Consider the following 18,950-nt stretch of genomic DNA (forward strand, 5'->3'; position numbering starts at 1 on the left):
AGAGAGTGGCTTGTGTCGCGATGAAGATGACGACCAGCTGCATCGAGGGGGTGCTGTCTGCGTTGGGAGATAGACTGCAGAACGTGCAGCGGAGCTGTACTTTAGGGGACACTGCCAAAAGGCGAAAAAGAAGAAGACGGTATTGGACAATGCTGGCGTCTATCCCGCTACCTCTTGCATGATAAGCGAACGCCGTACCATTTCGGCAGTGCACATTGGAGTCTCGGAATGCTGCTAGCTCCCGTTTCGTTGCTTTCTTGACATCCACTTGAATTTGCAGCGAAAAAAGCGCCTGGTGGCGTGGGCCAAACAAGACCGGTTGTTTCACGCCGACACAAGGTGGCGCCGAGGACACCACGTTTCCGTAGCTTCACGTGGTGTCATTGGCCTGTTAGCTCAGTTGGTCAGAGCGTGGTGCTAATAACGCCAAGGTCACGGGTTCGATCCCCTTACGGGCCATTGAGAGCTTTTTGGAGGTCTTTTCCTTCCTTCCCCGCGTTTATGGCCAGGCTTCGACATGCTACTGAAGGCAGTGGTTTCTGTGCCGAAATAGCTCAGTTGGGAGAGCGTTAGACTGAAGATCTAAAGGTCCCTGGTTCAAACCCGGGTTTCGGCAAAGCTTTGGCGTCTCCAAAGTAGAGTCTACTCAAGGAAGTGGTTGACGGTGTGTTTTCTCAAAGGTCACGCCAAAGCACTGCTGACCGCTGACTGGTCAAAGAAATGCGCGACACGGGACGTACTGCATAAACTTGTCCCTTTTAAATATCTGAGGTGAGAGCGCAGCGCTGTGCACCAGTGGGCCGTGTTTTCCCTCCATTGGATGGAATGTCAAGCCGCAAAACGCCCCCGCCGATTGAGGATTTGGAGACGTTCCTGTGCTTGCCGCTAAAAGGACGACAGGAGAGAGTGGCTTGTGTCGCGATGAAGATGACGACCAGCTGCATCGAGGGGGTGCTGTCTGCGTTGGGAGATAGACTGCAGAACGTGCAGCGGAGCTGTACTTTAGGGGAAACTGCCAAAAGGCGAAAAAGAAGAAAACGGTATTGGACAATGCTGGCGTCTATCCCGCTACCTCTTGCATGATAAGCGAACGCCGTACCATTTCGGCAGTGCACCTTGGAGTCTCGGAATGCTGCTAGCTCCCGTTTCGTTGCTTTCTTGACATCCACTTGAATTTGCAGCGAAAAAAGCGCCTGGTGGCGTGGGCCAAACAAGACCGGTTGTTTCACGCCGACACAAGGTGGCGCCGAGGACACCACGTTTCCGTAGCATCACGTGGTGTCATTGGCCTGTTAGCTCAGTTGGTCAGAGCGTGGTGCTAATAACGCCAAGGTCACGGGTTCGATCCCCTTACGGGCCATTGAGAGCTTTTTGGAGGTCTTTTCCTTCCTTCCCCGCGTTTATGGCCAGGCTTCGACATGCTACTGAAGGCAGTGGTTTCTGTGCCGAAATAGCTCAGTTGGGAGAGCGTTAGACTGAAGATCTAAAGGTCCCTGGTTCAATCCCGGGTTTCGGCAAAGCTTTGGCGTCTCCAAAGTAGAGTCTACTCAAGGAAGTGGTTGACGGTGTGTTTTCTCAAAGGTCACGCCAAAGCACTGCTGACCGCTGACTGGTCAAAGAAATGCGCGACACGGGACGTACTGCATAAACTTGTCCCTTTTAAATATCTGAGGTGAGAGCGCAGCGCTGTGCACCAGTGGGCCGTGTTTTCCCTCCATTGGATGGAATGTCAAGCCGCAAAACGCCCCCGCCGATTGAGGATTTGGAGACGTTCCTGTGCTTGCCGCTAAAAGGACGACAGGAGAGAGTGGCTTGTGTCGCGATGAAGATGACGACCAGCTGCATCGAGGGGGTGCTGTCTGCGTTGGGAGATAGACTGCAGAACGTGCAGCGGAGCTGTACTTTAGGGGAAACTGCCAAAAGGCGAAAAAGAAGAAAACGGTATTGGACAATGCTGGCGTCTATCCCGCTACCTCTTGCATGATAAGCGAACGCCGTACCATTTCGGCAGTGCACCTTGGAGTCTCGGAATGCTGCTAGCTCCCGTTTCGTTGCTTTCTTGACATCCACTTGAATTTGCAGCGAAAAAAGCGCCTGGTGGCGTGGGCCAAACAAGACCGGTTGTTTCACGCCGACACAAGGTGGCGCCGAGGACACCACGTTTCCGTAGCTTCACGTGGTGTCATTGGCCTGTTAGCTCAGTTGGTCAGAGCGTGGTGCTAATAACGCCAAGGTCACGGGTTCGATCCCCTTACGGGCCATTGAGAGCTTTTTGGAGGTCTTTTCCTTCCTTCCCCGCGTTTATGGCCAGGCTTCGACATGCTACTGAAGGCAGTGGTTTCTGTGCCGAAATAGCTCAGTTGGGAGAGCGTTAGACTGAAGATCTAAAGGTCCCTGGTTCAATCCCGGGTTTCGGCAAAGCTTTGGCGTCTCCAAAGTAGAGTCTACTCAAGGAAGTGGTTGACGGTGTGTTTTCTCAAAGGTCACGCCAAAGCACTGCTGACCGCTGACTGGTCAAAGAAATGCGCGACACGGGACGTGCTGCATAAACTTGTCCCTTTTAAATATCTGAGGTGAGAGCGCAGCGCTGTGCACCAGTGGGCCGTGTTTTCCCTCCATTGGATGGAATGTCAAGCCGCAAAACGCCCCCGCCGATTGAGGATTTGGAGACGTTCCTGTGCTTGCCGCTAAAAGGACGACAGGAGAGAGTGGCTTGTGTCGCGATGAAGATGACGACCAGCTGCATCGAGGGGGTGCTGTCTGCGTTGGGAGATAGACTGCAGAACGTGCAGCGGAGCTGTACTTTAGGGGAAACTGCCAAAAGGCGAAAAAGAAGAAAACGGTATTGGACAATGCTGGCGTCTATCCCGCTACCTCTTGCATGATAAGCGAACGCCGTACCATTTCGGCAGTGCACCTTGGAGTCTCGGAATGCTGCTAGCTCCCGTTTCGTTGCTTTCTTGACATCCACTTGAATTTGCAGCGAAAAAAGCGCCTGGTGGCGTGGGCCAAACAAGACCGGTTGTTTCACGCCGACACAAGGTGGCGCCGAGGACACCACGTTTCCGTAGCTTCACGTGGTGTCATTGGCCTGTTAGCTCAGTTGGTCAGAGCGTGGTGCTAATAACGCCAAGGTCACGGGTTCGATCCCCTTACGGGCCATTGAGAGCTTTTTGGAGGTCTTTTCCTTCCTTCCCCGCGTTTATGGCCAGGCTTCGACATGCTACTGAAGGCAGTGGTTTCTGTGCCGAAATAGCTCAGTTGGGAGAGCGTTAGACTGAAGATCTAAAGGTCCCTGGTTCAATCCCGGGTTTCGGCAAAGCTTTGGCGTCTCCAAAGTAGAGTCTACTCAAGGAAGTGGTTGACGGTGTGTTTTCTCAAAGGTCACGCCAAAGCACTGCTGACCGCTGACTGGTCAAAGAAATGCGCGACACGGGACGTACTGCATAAACTTGTCCCTTTTAAATATCTGAGGTGAGAGCGCAGCGCTGTGCACCAGTGGGCCGTGTTTTCCCTCCATTGGATGGAATGTCAAGCCGCAAAACGCCCCCGCCGATTGAGGATTTGGAGACGTTCCTGTGCTTGCCGCTAAAAGGACGACAGGAGAGAGTGGCTTGTGTCGCGATGAAGATGACGACCAGCTGCATCGAGGGGGTGCTGTCTGCGTTGGGAGATAGACTGCAGAACGTGCAGCGGAGCTGTACTTTAGGGGAAACTGCCAAAAGGCGAAAAAGAAGAAAACGGTATTGGACAATGCTGGCGTCTATCCCGCTACCTCTTGCATGATAAGCGAACGCCGTACCATTTCGGCAGTGCACCTTGGAGTCTCGGAATGCTGCTAGCTCCCGTTTCGTTGCTTTCTTGACATCCACTTGAATTTGCAGCGAAAAAAGCGCCTGGTGGCGTGGGCCAAACAAGACCGGTTGTTTCACGCCGACACAAGGTGGCGCCGAGGACACCACGTTTCCGTAGCTTCACGTGGTGTCATTGGCCTGTTAGCTCAGTTGGTCAGAGCGTGGTGCTAATAACGCCAAGGTCACGGGTTCGATCCCCTTACGGGCCATTGAGAGCTTTTTGGAGGTCTTTTCCTTCCTTCCCCGCGTTTATGGCCAGGCTTCGACATGCTACTGAAGGCAGTGGTTTCTGTGCCGAAATAGCTCAGTTGGGAGAGCGTTAGACTGAAGATCTAAAGGTCCCTGGTTCAAACCCGGGTTTCGGCAAAGCTTTGGCGTCTCCAAAGTAGAGTCTACTCAAGGAAGTGGTTGACGGTGTGTTTTCTCAAAGGTCACGCCAAAGCACTGCTGACCGCTGACTGGTCAAAGAAATGCGCGACACGGGACGTACTGCATAAACTTGTCCCTTTTAAATATCTGAGGTGAGAGCGCAGCGCTGTGCACCAGTGGGCCGTGTTTTCCCTCCATTGGATGGAATGTCAAGCCGCAAAACGCCCCCGCCGATTGAGGATTTGGAGACGTTCCTGTGCTTGCCGCTAAAAGGACGACAGGAGAGAGTGGCTTGTGTCGCGATGAAGATGACGACCAGCTGCATCGAGGGGGTGCTGTCTGCGTTGGGAGATAGACTGCAGAACGTGCAGCGGAGCTGTACTTTAGGGGACACTGCCAAAAGGCGAAAAAGAAGAAGACGGTATTGGACAATGCTGGCGTCTATCCCGCTACCTCTTGCATGATAAGCGAACGCCGTACCATTTCGGCAGTGCACATTGGAGTCTCGGAATGCTGCTAGCTCCCGTTTCGTTGCTTTCTTGACATCCACTTGAATTTGCAGCGAAAAAAGCGCCTGGTGGCGTGGGCCAAACAAGACCGGTTGTTTCACGCCGACACAAGGTGGCGCCGAGGACACCACGTTTCCGTAGCTTCACGTGGTGTCATTGGCCTGTTAGCTCAGTTGGTCAGAGCGTGGTGCTAATAACGCCAAGGTCACGGGTTCGATCCCCTTACGGGCCATTGAGAGCTTTTTGGAGGTCTTTTCCTTCCTTCCCCGCGTTTGTGGCCAGGCTTCGACATGCTACTGAAGGCAGTGGTCTCTGTGCCGAAATAGCTCAGTTGGGAGAGCGTTAGACTGAAGATCTAAAGGTCCCTGGTTCGATCCCGGGTTTTGGCAAAGCTTTGGCGTCTCCAAAGTAGAGTCTACTCAAGGAAGTGGTTGACGGTGTGTTTTCTCAAAGGTCACGCCAAAGCACTGCTGACCGCTGACAGGTCAAAGAAATGCGCGACACGGGACGTACTGCATAAACTTGTCCCTTTTAAATATCTGAGGTGAGAGCGCAGCGCTGTGCACCAGTGGGCCGTGTTTTCCCTCCATTGGATGGAATGTCAAGCCGCAAAACGCCCCCGCCGATTGAGGATTTGGAGACGTTCCTGTGCTTGCCGCTAAAAGGACGACAGGAGAGAGTGGCTTGTGTCGCGATGAAGATGACGACCAGCTGCATCGAGGGGGTGCTGTCTGCGTTGGGAGATAGACTGCAGAACGTGCAGCGGAGCTGTACTTTAGGGGAAAATGCCAAAAGGCGAAAAAGAAGAAGACGGTATTGGACAATGCTGGCGTCTATCCCGCTAGCTCTTGCATGATAAGCGAACGCCGTACCATTTCGGCAGTGCACCTTGGAGTCTCGGAATGCTGCTAGCTCCCGTTTCGTTGCTTTCTTGACATCCACTTGAATTTGCAGCGAAAAAAGCGCCTGGTGGCGTGGGCCAAACACGACCGGTTGTTTCACGCCGACACGAGGTGGCGCCGAGGACACCACGTTTCCGTTGGATGAAATGTCAAGCCGCAAAACGCCCCCGCCGATTGAGGATTTGGAGACGTTCCTGTGCTTGCCGCTAAAAGGACGACAGGAGAGAGTGGCTTGTGTCGCGATGAAGATGATGACCAGCTGCATCGAGGGGGTGCTGTCTGCGTTGGGAGATAGACTGCAGAACGTGCAGCGGAGCTGTACTTTAGGGGAAACTGCCAAAAGACGAAAAAGAAGAAGACGGTATTGGACAATGCTGGCGTCTATCCCGCTACCTCTTGCATGATAAGCAAACGCCGTACCATTTCGGCAGTGCACATTGGAGTCTCGGAATGCTGCTAGCTCCCGTTTCGTTGCTTTCTTGACATCCACTTGAATTTGCAGCGAAAAAGCGCCTGGTGGCGTGGGCCAAACAAGACCGGTTGTTTCACGCCGACACAAGGTGGCGCTGAGGACACCACGTTTCCGTAGCTTCACGTGGTGTCATTGGCCTGTTAGCTCAGTTGGTCAGAGCGTGGTGCTAATAACGCCAAGGTCACGGGTTCGATCCCCTTACGGGCCATTGAGAGCTTTTTGGAGGTCTTTTCCTTCCTTCCCCGCGTTTGTGGCCAGGCTTCGACATGCTACTGAAGGCAGTGGTCTCTGTGCCGAAATAGCTCAGTTGGGAGAGCGTTAGACTGAAGATCTAAAGGTCCCTGGTTCGATCCCGGGTTTCGGCAAAGCTTTGGCGTCTCCAAAGTAGAGTCTACTCAAGGAAGTGGTTGACGGTGTGTTTTCTCAAAGGTCACGCCAAAGCACTGCTGACCGCTGACTGGTCAAAGAAATGCGCGACACGGGACGTACTGCATAAACTTGTCCCTTTTAAATATCTGAGGTGAGAGCGCAGCGCTGTGCACCAGTGGGCCGTGTTTTCCCTCCATTGGATGGAATGTCAAGCCGCAAAACGCCCCCGCCGATTGAGGATTTGGAGACGTTCCTGTGCTTGCCGCTAAAAGGACGACAGGAGAGAGTGGCTTGTGTCGCGATAAAGATGACGACCAGCTGCATCGAGGGGGTGCTGTCTGCGTTGGGAGATAGACTGCAGAACGTGCAGCGGAGCTGTACTTTAGGGGAAACTGCCAAAAGACGAAAAAGAAGAAGACGGTGTTGGACAATGCTGGCGTCTATCCCGCTACCTCTTGCATGATAAGCGAACGCCGTACCATTTCGGCAGTGCACATTGGAGTCTCGGAATGCTGCTAGCTCCCGTTTCGTTGCTTTCTTGACATCCACTTGAATTTGCAGCGAAAAAAGCGCCTGGTGGCGTGGGCCAAACAAGACCGGTTTTTCACGCCGACACAAGGTGGCGCCGAGGACACCACGTTTCCGTAGCTTCACGTGGTGTCATTGGCCTGTTAGCTCAGTTGGTCAGAGCGTGGTGCTAATAACGCCAAGGTCACGGGTTCGATCCCCTTACGGGCCATTGAGAGCTTTTTGGAGGTCTTTTCCTTCCTTCCCTGCGTTTGTGGACAGGCTTCGACATGCTACTGAAGGCATTGGTCTATGTGCCGAAATAGCTCAGTTGGGATAGCGTTAGACTGAAGATCTGAAGGTCCCTGGTTCGATCCTGGGTTTCGGCAAAGTTTTGGCGTCTCTAAAGTAGAGTCTACTCAAGGAAGTGGTTGACGGTGTGTTTTCTCAAAGGTCACGCCAAAGCACTGCTGACCGCTGACTGGTCAAAGAAATGCGCGACACAGGACGTACTGCATAAACTTGTCCCTTTTAAAGATCTGATGTGAGAGCGCAGCGCTGTGCACCAGTGGGCCGTGTTTTCCCTCCATTGGATGAAATGTCAAGCCGCAAAACGCCCCCGCCGATTGAGGATTTGGAGACGTTCCTGTGCTTGCCGCTAAAAGGACGACAGGAGAGAGTGGCTTGTGTCGCGATGAAGATGACGACCAGCTGCATCGAGGGGGTGCTGTCTGCGTTGGGAGATAGACTGCAGAACGTGCAGCGGAGCTGTACTTTAGGGGACACTGCCAAAAGGCGAAAAAGAAGAAGACGGTATTGGACAATGCTGGCGTCTATCCCGCTACCTCTTGCATGATAAGCGAACGCCGTACCATTTCGGCAGTGCACATTGGAGTCTCGGAATGCTGCTAGCTCCCGTTTCGTTGCTTTCTTGACATCCACTTGAATTTGCAGCGAAAAAAGCGCCTGGTGGCGTGGGCCAAACAAGACCGGTTGTTTCACGCCGACACAAGGTGGCGCCGAGGACACCACGTTTCCGTAGCTTCACGTGGTGTCATTGGCCTGTTAGCTCAGTTGGTCAGAGCGTGGTGCTAATAACGCCAAGGTCACGGGTTCGATCCCCTTACGGGCCATTGAGAGCTTTTTGGAGGTCTTTTCCTTCCTTCCCCGCGTTTGTGGCCAGGCTTCGACATGCTACTGAAGGCAGTGGTCTCTGTGCCGAAATAGCTCAGTTGGGAGAGCGTTAGACTGAAGATCTAAAGGTCCCTGGTTCGATCCCGGGTTTCGGCGAAGCTTTGGCGTCTCCAAAGTAGAGTCTACTCAAGGAAGTGGTTGACGGTGTGTTTTCTCAAAGGTCACGCCAAAGCACTGCTGACCGCTGACTGGTCAAAGAAATGCGCGACACGGGACGTACTGCATAAACTTGTCCCTTTTAAATATCTGAGGTGAGAGCGCAGCGCTGTGCACCAGTGGGCCGTGTTTTCCCTCCATTGGATGGAATGTCAAGCCGCAAAACGCCCCCGCCGATTGAGGATTTGGAGACGTTCCTGTGCTTGCCGCTAAAAGGACGACAGGAGAGAGTGGCTTGTGTCGCGATGAAGATGACGACCAGCTGCATCGAGGGGGTGCTGTCTGCGTTGGGAGATAGACTGCAGAACGTGCAGCGGAGCTGTACTTTAGGGGAAACTGCCAAAAGGCGAAAAAGAAGAAGACGGTGTTGGACAATGCTGGCGTCTATCCCGCTACCTCTTGCATGATAAGCGAACGCCGTACCATTTCGGCAGTGCACATTGGAGTCTCGGAATGCTGCTAGCTCCCGTTTCGTTGCTTTCTTGACATCCACTTGAATTTGCAGCGAAAAAAGCGCCTGGTGGCGTGGGCCAAACACGACCGGTTGTTTCACGCCGACACGAGGTGGCGCCGAGGACACCACGTTTCCGTTGGATGAAATGTCAAGCCGCAAAACGCCCCCGCCGATTGAGGATTTGGAGACGTTCCTGTGCTTGCCGCTAAAAGGACGACAGGAGAGAGTGGCTTGTGTCGCGATGAAGATGATGACCAGCTGCATCGAGGGGGTGCTGTCTGCGTTGGGAGATAGACTGCAGAACGTGCAGCGGAGCTGTACTTTAGGGGAAACTGCCAAAAGACGAAAAAGAAGAAGACGGTATTGGACAATGCTGGCGTCTATCCCGCTACCTCTTGCATGATAAGCAAACGCCGTACCATTTCGGCAGTGCACATTGGAGTCTCGGAATGCTGCTAGCTCCCGTTTCGTTGCTTTCTTGACATCCACTTGAATTTGCAGCGAAAAAAGCGCCTGGTGGCGTGGGCCAAACAAGACCGGTTGTTTCACGCCGACACAAGGTGGCGCCGAGGACACCACGTTTCCGTAGCTTCACGTGGTGTCATTGGCCTGTTAGCTCAGTTGGTCAGAGCGTGGTGCTAATAACGCGAAGGTCACAGGTTCGATCCCCTTACGGGCCATTGAGAGCTTTTTGGAGGTCTTTTCCTTCCTTCCCCGCGTTTGTGGCCAGGCTTCGACATGCTACTGAAGGCAGTGGTCTCTGTGCCGAAATAGCTCAGTTGGGAGAGCGTTAGACTGAAGATCTATAGGTCCCTGGTTCGATCCCGGGTTTCGGCAAACCTTTGGCGTCTCCAAAGTAGAGTCTACTCAAGGAAGTGGTTGACGGTGTGTTTTCTCAAAGGTCACGCCAAAGCACTGCTGACCGCTGACTGGTCAAAGAAATGCGCGACACGGGACGTACTGCATAAACTTGTCCCTTTTAAATATCTGAGGTGAGAGCGCAGCGCTGTGCACCAGTGGGCCGTGTTTTCCCTCCATTGGATGGAATGTCAAGCCGCAAAACGCCCCCGCCGATTGAGGATTTGGAGACGTTCCTGTGCTTGCCGCTAAAAGGACGACAGGAGAGAGTGGCTTGTGTCGCGATGAAGATGACGACCAGCTGCATCGAGGGGGTGCTGTCTGCGTTGGGAGATAGACTGCAGAACGTGCAGCGGAGCTGTACTTTAGGGGAAACTGCCAAAAGGCGAAAAAGAAGAAGACGGTGTTGGACAATGCTGGCGTCTATCCCGCTACCTCTTGCATGATAAGCGAACGCCGTACCATTTCGGCAGTGCACCTTGGAGTCTCGGAATGCTGCTAGCTCCCGTTTCGTTGCTTTCTTGACATCCACTTGAATTTGCAGCGAAAAAAGCGCCTGGTGGCGTGGGCCAAACACGACCGGTTGTTTCACGCCGACACGAGGTGGCGCCGAGGACACCACGTTTCCGTTGGATGAAATGTCAAGCCGCAAAACGCCCCCGCCGATTGAGGATTTGGAGACGTTCCTGTGCTTGCCGCTAAAAGGACGACAGGAGAGAGTGGCTTGTGTCGCGATGAAGATGACGACCAGCTGCATCGAGGGGGTGCTGTCTGCGTTGGGAGATAGACTGCAGAACGTGCAGCGGAGCTGTACTTTAGGGGAAACTGCCAAAAGACGAAAAAGAAGAAGACGGTGTTGGACAATGCTGGCGTCTATCCCGCTACCTCTTGCATGATAAGCGAACGCCGTACCATTTCGGCAGTGCACCTTGGAGTCTCGGAATGCTGCTAGCTCCCGTTTCGTTGCTTTCTTGACATCCACTTGAATTTGCAGCGAAAAAAGCGCCTGGTGGCGTGGGCCAAACACGACCGGTTGTTTCACGCCGACACGAGGTGGCGCCGAGGACACCACGTTTCCGTTGCTTCACGTGGCGTCATTGGCCTGTTAGCTCAGTTGGTCAGAGCGTGGTGCTAATAACGCCAAGGTCACGGGTTCGATCCCCTTACGGGCCATTGAGAGCTTTTTGGAGGTCTTTTCCTTCCTTCCCGCGTTTGTGGCCAGGCTTCGACATGCTACTGAAGACAGTGGACTCCGTGCCGAAATAGCTCAGTTGGGAGAGCGTTAGACTGAAGATCTAAAGGTCCCTGGTTCGATCCCGGGTTTCGGCAAAGCTTTGGCGTCTCCAAATTAGAGTCTACTCAAGGAAGTGGTTGACGGTGTGTTTTCTCAAAGGTCACGCCAAAGCACTGCTGACCGCTGACTGGTCAAAGAAATGCGCGACACGGGACGTACTGCATAAACTTGTCCCTTTTAAAGATCTGAGGTGAGAGCGCAGGGCTGTGCACCAGTGGGCCGTGTTTTCCCTCCATTGGATGAAATGTCAAGCCGCAAAACGCCCCCGCCGATTGAGGATTTGGAGACGTTCCTGTGCTTGCCGCTAAAAGGACGACAGGAGAGAGTGGCTTGTGTCGCGATGAAGATGACGACCAGCTGCATCGAGGGGGTGCTGTCTGCGTTGGGAGATAGACTGCAGAACGTGCAGCGGAGCTGTACTTTAGGGGAAACTGCCAAAAGGCGAAAAAGAAGAAAACGGTATTGGACAATGCTGGCGTCTATCCCGCTACCTCTTGCATGATAAGCGAACGCCGTACCATTTCGGCAGTGCACCTTGGAGTCTCGGAATGCTGCTAGCTCCCGTTTCGTTGCTTTCTTGACATCCACTTGAATTTGCAGCGAAAAAAGCGCCTGGTGGCGTGGGCCAAACAAGACCGGTTGTTTCACGCCGACACAAGGTGGCGCCGAGGACACCACGTTTCCGTAGCATCACGTGGTGTCATTGGCCTGTTAGCTCAGTTGGTCAGAGCGTGGTGCTAATAACGCCAAGGTCACGGGTTCGATCCCCTTACGGGCCATTGAGAGCTTTTTGGAGGTCTTTTCCTTCCTTCCCCGCGTTTATGGCCAGGCTTCGACATGCTACTGAAGGCAGTGGTTTCTGTGCCGAAAAAGCTCAGTTGGGAGAGCGTTAGACTGAAGATCTAAAGGTCCCTGGTTCAATCCCGGGTTTCGGCAAAGCTTTGGCGTCTCCAAAGTAGAGTCTACTCAAGGAAGTGGTTGACGGTGTGTTTTCTCAAAGGTCACGCCAAAGCACTGCTGACCGCTGACTGGTCAAAGAAATGCGCGACACGGGACGTACTGCATAAACTTGTCCCTTTTAAATATCTGAGGTGAGAGCGCAGCGCTGTGCACCAGTGGGCCGTGTTTTCCCTCCATTGGATGAAATGTCAAGCCGCAAAACGCCCCCGCCGATTGAGGATTTGGAGACGTTCCTGTGCTTGCCGCTAAAAGGACGACAGGAGAGAGTGGCTTGTGTCGCGATGAAGATGACGACCAGCTGCATCGAGGGGGTGCTGTCTGCGTTGGGAGATAGACTGCAGAACGTGCAGCGGAGCTGTACTTTAGGGGAAACTGCCAAAAGGCGAAAAAGAAGAAAACGGTATTGGACAATGCTGGCGTCTATCCCGCTACCTCTTGCATGATAAGCGAACACCGTACCATTTCGGCAGTGCACCTTGGAGTCTCGGAATGCTGCTAGCTCCCGTTTCGTTGCTTTCTTGACATCCACTTGAATTTGCAGCGAAAAAAGCGCCTGGTGGCGTGGGCCAAACAAGACCGGTTGTTTCACGCCGACACAAGGTGGCGCCGAGGACACCACGTTTCCGTAGCTTCACGTGGTGTCATTGGCCTGTTAGCTCAGTTGGTCAGAGCGTGGTGCTAATAACGCCAAGGTCACGGGTTCGATCCCCTTACGGGCCATTGAGAGCTTTTTGGAGGTCTTTTCCTTCCTTCCCCGCGTTTATGGCCAGGCTTCGACATGCTACTGAAGGCAGTGGTTTCTGTGCCGAAATAGCTCAGTTGGGAGAGCGTTAGACTGAAGATCTAAAGGTCCCTGGTTCAAACCCGGGTTTCGGCAAAGCTTTGGCGTCTCCAAAGTAGAGTCTACTCAAGGAAGTGGTTGACGGTGTGTTTTCTCAAAGGTCACGCCAAAGCACTGCTGACCGCTGACTGGTCAAAGAAATGCGCGACACGGGACGTACTGCATAAACTTGTCCCTTTTAAATATCTGAGGTGAGAGCGCAGCGCTGTGCACCAGTGGGCCGTGTTTTCCCTCCATTGGATGAAATGTCAAGCCGCAAAACGCCCCCGCCGATTGAGGATTTGGAGACGTTCCTGTGCTTGCCGCTAAAAGGACGACAGGAGAGAGTGGCTTGTGTCGCGATGAAGATGACGACCAGCTGCATCGAGGGGGTGCTGTCTGCGTTGGGAGATAGACTGCAGAACGTGCAGCGGAGCTGTACTTTAGGGGAAACTGCCAAAAGGCGAAAAAGAAGAAAACGGTATTGGACAATGCTGGCGTCTATCCCGCTACCTCTTGCATGATAAGCGAACGCCGTACCATTTCGGCAGTGCACCTTGGAGTCTCGGAATGCTGCTAGCTCCCGTTTCGTTGCTTTCTTGACATCCACTTGAATTTGCAGCGAAAAAAGCGCCTGGTGGCGTGGGCCAAACAAGACCGGTTGTTTCACGCCGACACAAGGTGGCGCCGAGGACACCACGTTTCCGTAGCTTCACGTGGTGTCATTGGCCTGTTAGCTCAGTTGGTCAGAGCGTGGTGCTAATAACGCCAAGGTCACGGGTTCGATCCCCTTACGGGCCATTGAGAGCTTTTTGGAGGTCTTTTCCTTCCTTCCCCGCGTTTATGGCCAGGCTTCGACATGCTACTGAAGGCAGTGGTTTCTGTGCCGAAATAGCTCAGTTGGGAGAGCGTTAGACTGAAGATCTAAAGGTCCCTGGTTCAAACCCGGGTTTCGGCAAAGCTTTGGCGTCTCCAAAGTAGAGTCTACTCAAGGAAGTGGTTGACGGTGTGTTTTCTCAAAGGTCACGCCAAAGCACTGCTGACCGCTGACTGGTCAAAGAAATGCGCGACACGGGACGTACTGCATAAACTTGTCCCTTTTAAATATCTGAGGTGAGAGCGCAGCGCTGTGCACCAGTGGGCCGTGTTTTCCCTCCATTGGATGGAATGTCAAGCCGCAAAACGCCCCCGCCGATTGAGGATTTGGAGACGTTCCTGTGCTTGCCGCTAAAAGGACGACAGGAGAGAGTGGCTTGTGTCGCGATGAAGATGACGACCAGCTGCATCGAGGGGGTGCTGTCTGCGTTGGGAGATAGACTGCAGAACGTGCAGCGGAGCTGTACTTTAGGGGAAACTGCCAAAAGGCGAAAAAGAAGAAAACGGTATTGGACAATGCTGGCGTCTATCCCGCTACCTCTTGCATGATAAGCGAACGCCGTACCATTTCGGCAGTGCACCTTGGAGTCTCGGAATGCTGCTAGCTCCCGTTTCGTTGCTTTCTTGACATCCACTTGAATTTGCAGCGAAAAAAGCGCCTGGTGGCTTGGGCCAAACAAGACCGGTTGTTTCACGCCGACACAAGGTGGCGCCGAGGACACCACGTTTCCGTAGCATCACGTGGTGTCATTGGCCTGTTAGCTCAGTTGGTCAGAGCGTGGTGCTAATAACGCCAAGGTCACGGGTTCGATCCCCTTACGGGCCATTGAGAGCTTTTTGGAGGTCTTTTCCTTCCTTCCCCGCGTTTATGGCCAGGCTTCGACATGCTACTGAAGGCAGTGGTTTCTGTGCCGAAATAGCTCAGTTGGGAGAGCGTTAGACTGAAGATCTAAAGGTCCCTGGTTCAATCCCGGGTTTCGGCAAAGCTTTGGCGTCTCCAAAGTAGAGTCTACTCAAGGAAGTGGTTGACGGTGTGTTTTCTCAAAGGTCACGCCAAAGCACTGCTGACCGCTGACTGGTCAAAGAAATGCGCGACACGGGACGTACTGCATAAACTTGTCCCTTTTAAATATCTGAGGTGAGAGCGCAGCGCTGTGCACCAGTGGGCCGTGTTTTCCCTCCATTGGATGGAATGTCAAGCCGCAAAACGCCCCCGCCGATTGAGGATTTGGAGACGTTCCTGTGCTTGCTGCTAAAAGGACGACAGGAGAGAGTGGCTTGTGTCGCGATGAAGATGACGACCAGCTGCATCGAGGGGGTGCTGTCTGCGTTGGGAGATAGACTGCAGAACGTGCAGCGGAGCTGTACTTTAGGGGAAACTGCCAAAAGGCGAAAAAGAAGAAAACGGTATTGGACAATGCTGGCGTCTATCCCGCTACCTCTTGCATGATAAGCGAACGCCGTACCATTTCGGCAGTGCACCTTGGAGTCTCGGAATGCTGCTAGCTCCCGTTTCGTTGCTTTCTTGACATCCACTTGAATTTGCAGCGAAAAAAGCGCCTGGTGGCGTGGGCCAAACAAGACCGGTTGTTTCACGCCGACACAAGGTGGCGCCGAGGACACCACGTTTCCGTAGCTTCACGTGGTGTCATTGGCCTGTTAGCTCAGTTGGTCAGAGCGTGGTGCTAATAACGCCAAGGTCACGGGTTCGATCCCCTTACGGGCCATTGAGAGCTTTTTGGAGGTCTTTTCCTTCCTTCCCCGCGTTTATGGCCAGGCTTCGACATGCTACTGAAGGCAGTGGTTTCTGTGCCGAAATAGCTCAGTTGGGAGAGCGTTAGACTGAAGATCTAAAGGTCCCTGGTTCAAACCCGGGTTTCGGCAAAGCTTTGGCGTCTCCAAAGTAGAGTCTACTCAAGGAAGTGGTTGACGGTGTGTTTTCTCAAAGGTCACGCCAAAGCACTGCTGACCGCTGACTGGTCAAAGAAATGCGCGACACGGGACGTACTGCATAAACTTGTCCCTTTTAAATATCTGAGGTGAGAGCGCAGCGCTGTGCACCAGTGGGCCGTGTTTTCCCTCCATTGGATGGAATGTCAAGCCGCAAAACGCCCCCGCCGATTGAGGATTTGGAGACGTTCCTGTGCTTGCTGCTAAAAGGACGACAGGAGAGAGTGGCTTGTGTCGCGATGAAGATGACGACCAGCTGCATCGAGGGGGTGCTGTCTGCGTTGGGAGATAGACTGCAGAACGTGCAGCGGAGCTGTACTTTAGGGGAAACTGCCAAAAGGCGAAAAAGAAGAAAACGGTATTGGACAATGCTGGCGTCTATCCCGCTACCTCTTGCATGATAAGCGAACGCCGTACCATTTCGGCAGTGCACCTTGGAGTCTCGGAATGCTGCTAGCTCCCGTTTCGTTGCTTTCTTGACATCCACTTGAATTTGCAGCGAAAAAAGCGCCTGGTGGCGTGGGCCAAACAAGACCGGTTGTTTCACGCCGACACAAGGTGGCGCCGAGGACACCACGTTTCCGTAGCTTCACGTGGTGTCATTGGCCTGTTAGCTCAGTTGGTCAGAGCGTGGTGCTAATAACGCCAAGGTCACGGGTTCGATCCCCTTACGGGCCATTGAGAGCTTTTTGGAGGTCTTTTCCTTCCTTCCCCGCGTTTATGGCCAGGCTTCGACATGCTACTGAAGGCAGTGGTTTCTGTGCCGAAATAGCTCAGTTGGGAGAGCGTTAGACTGAAGATCTAAAGGTCCCTGGTTCAAACCCGGGTTTCGGCAAAGCTTTGGCGTCTCCAAAGTAGAGTCTACTCAAGGAAGTGGTTGATGGTGTGTTTTCTCAAAGGTCACGCCAAAGCACTGCTGACCGCTGACTGGTCAAAGAAATGCGCGACACGGGACGTACTGCATAAACTTGTCCCTTTTAAATATCTGAGGTGAGAGCGCAGCGCTGTGCACCAGTGGGCCGTGTTTTCCCTCCATTGGATGGAATGTCAAGCCGCAAAACGCCCCCGCCGATTGAGGATTTGGAGACGTTCCTGTGCTTGCCGCTAAAAGGACGACAGGAGAGAGTGGCTTGTGTCGCGATGAAGATGACGACCAGCTGCATCGAGGGGGTGCTGTCTGCGTTGGGAGATAGACTGCAGAACGTGCAGCGGAGCTGTACTTTAGGGGAAACTGCCAAAAGGCGAAAAAGAAGAAAACGGTATTGGACAATGCTGGCGTCTATCCCGCTACCTCTTGCATGATAAGCGAACGCCGTACCATTTCGGCAGTGCACCTTGGAGTCTCGGAATGCTGCTAGCTCCCGTTTCGTTGCTTTCTTGACATCCACTTGAATTTGCAGCGAAAAAAGCGCCTGGTGGCGTGGGCCAAACAAGACCGGTTGTTTCACGCCGACACAAGGTGGCGCCGAGGACACCACGTTTCCGTAGCATCACGTGGTGTCATTGGCCTGTTAGCTCAGTTGGTCAGAGCGTGGTGCTAATAACGCCAAGGTCACGGGTTCGATCCCCTTACGGGCCATTGAGAGCTTTTTGGAGGTCTTTTCCTTCCTTCCCCGCGTTTATGGCCAGGCTTCGACATGCTACTGAAGGCAGTGGTTTCTGTGCCGAAATAGCTCAGTTGGGAGAGCGTTAGACTGAAGATCTAAAGGTCCCTGGTTCAATCCCGGGTTTCGGCAAAGCTTTGGCGTCTCCAAAGTAGAGTCTACTCAAGGAAGTGGTTGACGGTGTGTTTTCTCAAAGGTCACGCCAAAGCACTGCTGACCGCTGACTGGTCAAAGAAATGCGCGACACGGGACGTACTGCATAAACTTGTCCCTTTTAAATATCTGAGGTGAGAGCGCAGCGCTGTGCACCAGTGGGCCGTGTTTTCCCTCCATTGGATGGAATGTCAAGCCGCAAAAACGCCCCCGCCGATTGAGGATTTGGAGACGTTCCTGTGCTTGCCGCTAAAAGGACGACAGGAGAGAGTGGCTTGTGTCGCGATGAAGATGACGACCAGCTGCATCGAGGGGGTGCTGTCTGCGTTGGGAGATAGACTGCAGAACGTGCAGCGGAGCTGTACTTTAGGGGAAACTGCCAAAAGGCGAAAAAGAAGAAAACGGTATTGGACAATGCTGGCGTCTATCCCGCTACCTCTTGCATGATAAGCGAACGCCGTACCATTTCGGCAGTGCACCTTGGAGTCTCGGAATGCTGCTAGCTCCCGTTTCGTTGCTTTCTTGACATCCACTTGAATTTGCAGCGAAAAAAGCGCCTGGTGGCGTGGGCCAAACAAGACCGGTTGTTTCACGCCGACACAAGGTGGCGCCGAGGACACCACGTTTCCGTAGCATCACGTGGTGTCATTGGCCTGTTAGCTCAGTTGGTCAGAGCGTGGTGCTAATAACGCCAAGGTCACGGGTTCGATCCCCTTACGGGCCATTGAGAGCTTTTTGGAGGTCTTTTCCTTCCTTCCCCGCGTTTATGGCCAGGCTTCGACATGCTACTGAAGGCAGTGGTTTCTGTGCCGAAATAGCTCAGTTGGGAGAGCGTTAGACTGAAGATCTAAAGGTCCCTGGTTCAATCCCGGGTTTCGGCAAAGCTTTGGCGTCTCCAAAGTAGAGTCTACTCAAGGAAGTGGTTGACGGTGTGTTTTCTCAAAGGTCACGCCAAAGCACTGCTGACCGCTGACTGGTCAAAGAAATGCGCGACACGGGACGTACTGCATAAACTTGTCCCTTTTAAATATCTGAGGTGAGAGCGCAGCGCTGTGCACCAGTGGGCCGTGTTTTCCCTCCATTGGATGGAATGTCAAGCCGCAAAACGCCCCCGCCGATTGAGGATTTGGAGACGTTCCTGTAATTGCCGCTAAAAGGACGACAGGAGAGAGTGGCTTGTGTCGCGATAAAGATGACGACCAGCTGCATCGAGGGGGTGCTGTCTGCGTTGGCAGATAGACTGCAGAACGTGCAGCGGAGCTGTACTTTAGGGGAAACTGCCAAAAGACGAAAAAGAAGAAGACGGTGTTGGACAATGCTGGCGTCTATCCCGCTACCTCTTGCATGATAAGCGAACGCTGTACCATTTCGGCAGTGCACCTTGGAGTCTCGGAATGCTGCTAGCTCCCGTTTCGTTGCTTTCTTGACATCCACTTGAATTTGCAGCGAAAAAAGCGCCTGGTGGCGTGGGCCAAACACGACCGGTTGTTTCACGCCGACACGAGGTGGCGCCGAGGACACCACGTTTCCGTTGGATGAAATGTCAAGCCGCAAAACGCCCCCGCCGATTGAGGATTTGGAGACGTTCCTGTGCTTGCCGCTAAAAGGACGACAGGAGAGAGTGGCTTGTGTCGCGATGAAGATGACGA

General features: G+C 53.4%; 37 non-coding genes across 37 annotated transcripts; all 37 read left to right on the forward strand.

Annotated features, from left to right (window-relative positions):
- Positions 1-385: 385 nt before the first annotated feature.
- trnai-aau (transfer RNA isoleucine (anticodon AAU)) lies at positions 386-459 on the forward strand. The gene has a single exon. It is a non-coding gene; the product is annotated as a tRNA-Ile (tRNA).
- An 84-nt stretch (positions 460-543) lies between these two features.
- Positions 544-616, forward strand: trnaf-gaa (transfer RNA phenylalanine (anticodon GAA)). The gene has a single exon. It is a non-coding gene; the product is annotated as a tRNA-Phe (tRNA).
- Positions 617-1,286: 670 nt separating this feature from the next.
- Positions 1,287-1,360, forward strand: trnai-aau (transfer RNA isoleucine (anticodon AAU)). Its single transcript has one exon. It is a non-coding gene; the product is annotated as a tRNA-Ile (tRNA).
- Positions 1,361-1,444: 84 nt separating this feature from the next.
- trnaf-gaa (transfer RNA phenylalanine (anticodon GAA)) lies at positions 1,445-1,517 on the forward strand. Its single transcript has one exon. It is a non-coding gene; the product is annotated as a tRNA-Phe (tRNA).
- A 670-nt stretch (positions 1,518-2,187) lies between these two features.
- Positions 2,188-2,261, forward strand: trnai-aau (transfer RNA isoleucine (anticodon AAU)). Its single transcript has one exon. It is a non-coding gene; the product is annotated as a tRNA-Ile (tRNA).
- Positions 2,262-2,345: 84 nt separating this feature from the next.
- On the forward strand, positions 2,346-2,418 carry trnaf-gaa (transfer RNA phenylalanine (anticodon GAA)). Its single transcript has one exon. It is a non-coding gene; the product is annotated as a tRNA-Phe (tRNA).
- Positions 2,419-3,088: 670 nt separating this feature from the next.
- trnai-aau (transfer RNA isoleucine (anticodon AAU)) lies at positions 3,089-3,162 on the forward strand. The gene has a single exon. It is a non-coding gene; the product is annotated as a tRNA-Ile (tRNA).
- An 84-nt stretch (positions 3,163-3,246) lies between these two features.
- Positions 3,247-3,319, forward strand: trnaf-gaa (transfer RNA phenylalanine (anticodon GAA)). The gene has a single exon. It is a non-coding gene; the product is annotated as a tRNA-Phe (tRNA).
- Positions 3,320-3,989: 670 nt separating this feature from the next.
- Positions 3,990-4,063, forward strand: trnai-aau (transfer RNA isoleucine (anticodon AAU)). Its single transcript has one exon. It is a non-coding gene; the product is annotated as a tRNA-Ile (tRNA).
- An 84-nt stretch (positions 4,064-4,147) lies between these two features.
- trnaf-gaa (transfer RNA phenylalanine (anticodon GAA)) lies at positions 4,148-4,220 on the forward strand. The gene has a single exon. It is a non-coding gene; the product is annotated as a tRNA-Phe (tRNA).
- Positions 4,221-4,890: 670 nt separating this feature from the next.
- On the forward strand, positions 4,891-4,964 carry trnai-aau (transfer RNA isoleucine (anticodon AAU)). Its single transcript has one exon. It is a non-coding gene; the product is annotated as a tRNA-Ile (tRNA).
- An 84-nt stretch (positions 4,965-5,048) lies between these two features.
- trnaf-gaa (transfer RNA phenylalanine (anticodon GAA)) lies at positions 5,049-5,121 on the forward strand. The gene has a single exon. It is a non-coding gene; the product is annotated as a tRNA-Phe (tRNA).
- Positions 5,122-6,240: 1,119 nt separating this feature from the next.
- trnai-aau (transfer RNA isoleucine (anticodon AAU)) lies at positions 6,241-6,314 on the forward strand. The gene has a single exon. It is a non-coding gene; the product is annotated as a tRNA-Ile (tRNA).
- An 84-nt stretch (positions 6,315-6,398) lies between these two features.
- Positions 6,399-6,471, forward strand: trnaf-gaa (transfer RNA phenylalanine (anticodon GAA)). Its single transcript has one exon. It is a non-coding gene; the product is annotated as a tRNA-Phe (tRNA).
- A 669-nt stretch (positions 6,472-7,140) lies between these two features.
- On the forward strand, positions 7,141-7,214 carry trnai-aau (transfer RNA isoleucine (anticodon AAU)). The gene has a single exon. It is a non-coding gene; the product is annotated as a tRNA-Ile (tRNA).
- Positions 7,215-7,298: 84 nt separating this feature from the next.
- trnaf-gaa (transfer RNA phenylalanine (anticodon GAA)) lies at positions 7,299-7,371 on the forward strand. The gene has a single exon. It is a non-coding gene; the product is annotated as a tRNA-Phe (tRNA).
- Positions 7,372-8,041: 670 nt separating this feature from the next.
- On the forward strand, positions 8,042-8,115 carry trnai-aau (transfer RNA isoleucine (anticodon AAU)). The gene has a single exon. It is a non-coding gene; the product is annotated as a tRNA-Ile (tRNA).
- An 84-nt stretch (positions 8,116-8,199) lies between these two features.
- trnaf-gaa (transfer RNA phenylalanine (anticodon GAA)) lies at positions 8,200-8,272 on the forward strand. The gene has a single exon. It is a non-coding gene; the product is annotated as a tRNA-Phe (tRNA).
- Positions 8,273-9,550: 1,278 nt separating this feature from the next.
- On the forward strand, positions 9,551-9,623 carry trnaf-gaa (transfer RNA phenylalanine (anticodon GAA)). Its single transcript has one exon. It is a non-coding gene; the product is annotated as a tRNA-Phe (tRNA).
- A 1,120-nt stretch (positions 9,624-10,743) lies between these two features.
- Positions 10,744-10,817, forward strand: trnai-aau (transfer RNA isoleucine (anticodon AAU)). The gene has a single exon. It is a non-coding gene; the product is annotated as a tRNA-Ile (tRNA).
- Positions 10,818-10,900: 83 nt separating this feature from the next.
- On the forward strand, positions 10,901-10,973 carry trnaf-gaa (transfer RNA phenylalanine (anticodon GAA)). Its single transcript has one exon. It is a non-coding gene; the product is annotated as a tRNA-Phe (tRNA).
- Positions 10,974-11,643: 670 nt separating this feature from the next.
- trnai-aau (transfer RNA isoleucine (anticodon AAU)) lies at positions 11,644-11,717 on the forward strand. The gene has a single exon. It is a non-coding gene; the product is annotated as a tRNA-Ile (tRNA).
- An 84-nt stretch (positions 11,718-11,801) lies between these two features.
- On the forward strand, positions 11,802-11,874 carry trnaf-gaa (transfer RNA phenylalanine (anticodon GAA)). Its single transcript has one exon. It is a non-coding gene; the product is annotated as a tRNA-Phe (tRNA).
- Positions 11,875-12,544: 670 nt separating this feature from the next.
- trnai-aau (transfer RNA isoleucine (anticodon AAU)) lies at positions 12,545-12,618 on the forward strand. Its single transcript has one exon. It is a non-coding gene; the product is annotated as a tRNA-Ile (tRNA).
- An 84-nt stretch (positions 12,619-12,702) lies between these two features.
- On the forward strand, positions 12,703-12,775 carry trnaf-gaa (transfer RNA phenylalanine (anticodon GAA)). Its single transcript has one exon. It is a non-coding gene; the product is annotated as a tRNA-Phe (tRNA).
- A 670-nt stretch (positions 12,776-13,445) lies between these two features.
- On the forward strand, positions 13,446-13,519 carry trnai-aau (transfer RNA isoleucine (anticodon AAU)). Its single transcript has one exon. It is a non-coding gene; the product is annotated as a tRNA-Ile (tRNA).
- Positions 13,520-13,603: 84 nt separating this feature from the next.
- On the forward strand, positions 13,604-13,676 carry trnaf-gaa (transfer RNA phenylalanine (anticodon GAA)). The gene has a single exon. It is a non-coding gene; the product is annotated as a tRNA-Phe (tRNA).
- A 670-nt stretch (positions 13,677-14,346) lies between these two features.
- trnai-aau (transfer RNA isoleucine (anticodon AAU)) lies at positions 14,347-14,420 on the forward strand. The gene has a single exon. It is a non-coding gene; the product is annotated as a tRNA-Ile (tRNA).
- An 84-nt stretch (positions 14,421-14,504) lies between these two features.
- trnaf-gaa (transfer RNA phenylalanine (anticodon GAA)) lies at positions 14,505-14,577 on the forward strand. Its single transcript has one exon. It is a non-coding gene; the product is annotated as a tRNA-Phe (tRNA).
- Positions 14,578-15,247: 670 nt separating this feature from the next.
- Positions 15,248-15,321, forward strand: trnai-aau (transfer RNA isoleucine (anticodon AAU)). The gene has a single exon. It is a non-coding gene; the product is annotated as a tRNA-Ile (tRNA).
- An 84-nt stretch (positions 15,322-15,405) lies between these two features.
- Positions 15,406-15,478, forward strand: trnaf-gaa (transfer RNA phenylalanine (anticodon GAA)). The gene has a single exon. It is a non-coding gene; the product is annotated as a tRNA-Phe (tRNA).
- Positions 15,479-16,148: 670 nt separating this feature from the next.
- Positions 16,149-16,222, forward strand: trnai-aau (transfer RNA isoleucine (anticodon AAU)). The gene has a single exon. It is a non-coding gene; the product is annotated as a tRNA-Ile (tRNA).
- An 84-nt stretch (positions 16,223-16,306) lies between these two features.
- On the forward strand, positions 16,307-16,379 carry trnaf-gaa (transfer RNA phenylalanine (anticodon GAA)). The gene has a single exon. It is a non-coding gene; the product is annotated as a tRNA-Phe (tRNA).
- A 670-nt stretch (positions 16,380-17,049) lies between these two features.
- trnai-aau (transfer RNA isoleucine (anticodon AAU)) lies at positions 17,050-17,123 on the forward strand. Its single transcript has one exon. It is a non-coding gene; the product is annotated as a tRNA-Ile (tRNA).
- An 84-nt stretch (positions 17,124-17,207) lies between these two features.
- On the forward strand, positions 17,208-17,280 carry trnaf-gaa (transfer RNA phenylalanine (anticodon GAA)). The gene has a single exon. It is a non-coding gene; the product is annotated as a tRNA-Phe (tRNA).
- A 671-nt stretch (positions 17,281-17,951) lies between these two features.
- Positions 17,952-18,025, forward strand: trnai-aau (transfer RNA isoleucine (anticodon AAU)). The gene has a single exon. It is a non-coding gene; the product is annotated as a tRNA-Ile (tRNA).
- Positions 18,026-18,109: 84 nt separating this feature from the next.
- On the forward strand, positions 18,110-18,182 carry trnaf-gaa (transfer RNA phenylalanine (anticodon GAA)). The gene has a single exon. It is a non-coding gene; the product is annotated as a tRNA-Phe (tRNA).
- The last annotated feature ends 768 nt before the right edge of the window (positions 18,183-18,950 follow it).

Source organism: Osmerus eperlanus, chromosome 17 (genome assembly GCF_963692335.1).
Source record: "Osmerus eperlanus chromosome 17, fOsmEpe2.1, whole genome shotgun sequence".
Taxonomy (NCBI): domain Eukaryota; kingdom Metazoa; phylum Chordata; class Actinopteri; order Osmeriformes; family Osmeridae; genus Osmerus; species Osmerus eperlanus.